The sequence below is a fragment of the Echinops telfairi genome, unplaced genomic scaffold (genome assembly GCF_000313985.2).
Source record: "Echinops telfairi isolate 266 unplaced genomic scaffold, ASM31398v2 ScPeMD7_7424;HRSCAF=8462, whole genome shotgun sequence".
Taxonomy (NCBI): Eukaryota; Metazoa; Chordata; class Mammalia; order Afrosoricida; family Tenrecidae; genus Echinops; species Echinops telfairi.
Window position 1 is genome coordinate 86,882,469 of NW_022111324.1, and position 1,659 is coordinate 86,884,127.

At 52.0% G+C, this 1,659-nt stretch overlaps 1 protein-coding gene across 1 annotated transcript in view; it reads left to right on the top strand.

The window, feature by feature from the left end:
* The window catches only part of FAM89A (family with sequence similarity 89 member A), a 41,737-nt gene that overhangs the window by 12,342 nt on the left and 27,736 nt on the right, over positions 1-1,659 (top strand). The gene's annotated exons all lie outside the window — the stretch shown is intronic.

Sequence of the window (1,659 nt, forward strand, 5' to 3'; positions counted from 1 at the left end):
CTAGCATTAAGTCAAATGGCTTCCAAGGACTTCGAGCCAGGCAGCTACTTAAATGAGGCACGGGGAACAAAGGAAGCTCATAAACTCATGATTTCTGGCGGAATTTATTGGTGGCATCACGGTTAAAGGTGGGACTACACAAATGGGTATGGGGCCATCTTAGAAAAACTTACGAGATTGGTCCAGGGCCTTCCCACCAGGCTGTCAGGACATGATTGATAGGGCATTATTTATAACTATGCAACCCCAATATGGTGATCTCCATTAAGGACACACCCTGGCAAGTCCCATGAGGGACTGCCCTGCCCTGTTCTGGCTGGAGAAGGTGTGGAGGTAATCCACTTACTAATGCACTCTACCTGAGGGCAAGATCATTCACATCCCTGATCAAGGTTGCTGTTAGGTGTCTCTGAGCCAGTCCCCACCGATAGTGACCCTTATAAGCATAATAGAACCAAACTGCTAGGTCCTGCCCCCTCCTCATAATTGTTCTTATGCTTAAGCCCACTGTTGCAGCCACTGTGTCAATCCATCTCCTTGAGGGTCTTCCTCTCTTTCACTGCCCCTCCACTTTACCAAGCATGATGTCCTTCTCCAGGGACTGCGATGTCCTCACAACATGTCCAAAATACGTGAAAGCAAGTCTTGCCATCCTTGCTTGTAAAGAGCACTCTGGCCTTACTTCTTCCAAGACACAATGGTTTGTCTTTTGAGCAGTCCATGGTACTCTCAATAGTCTTCTCCAGCACCACAATTCAAATGCATCAATTCTTTGGTCTTCCTCATTCAATTTTCAACTTTCATATGCATATGCCGCAATTGAAAATGGCATGGCTTGGGTCAGGTGCACCTTAGTCCTCAAATTAAAATCCTTGCTTTTCAATACTCTAAAGAGACCTTGTGCAGCAGATTACCCAACGAAGTCAATGGTCAGATGGAATTGAGTGGAGGCTTAATCTACGTGGGAACTCTGCAAATAAATTTCGGGGTTTCACTGTCATTCATGGCCTTCCGCAAACGGGTTGCTTAGAATTTAAACCCTAACACAGATCTAAGAGAGAGGCTGCGATCTTTTGGGCTGCTGGGAAGACTGGTGGTCGCTTGGAAGGCCCGGAGGTCTGCAGTGACGGACAGAGCTCTCCTCGAAGCATGCCAGAAGTAACAGGTGCCCTGGATTTGGGTGCAGCCGCGCTGATGAAGGGACATCGAAGAACCCCGATGTCCTTTGCACTCTTCCTTTGATCTGCATACCTGCCTGTCGGGCCCTGGCCACGGCGAAAAGTGAACAAGGGCGGTGTTGGTTGGCCTGACGGAGCAGCCTGGACTCCACTGGAGCTCAGGCGCCGTAGCGTGCGCCTCCGGGTTGAGATCCCATCAGCTTTTCGAGAATTACCTCCTCTGGTTAGAAGCAACTCTCCGGGCTGCTCCGGAACCCACCTCGTCGCTGGCAGAGTGACCAGGCCAGGCCACGGTCGAGCGCTGGGTAGTCAGGTTCCACTTTCCCGTGAGTGTGTGAGGGCAGGTAAAAAGGACAGACAGCACAGCAGGTGGGAGTCCAGCCGCGGTGGGGGGCGGGGAGCAGAGGCGCAGACAAAGGCGGGGCTCGAGGGTGGGGCAATGAGAGCAGGGTCGCGGCAGCTGAGGCAGAGGCGGGGCGCC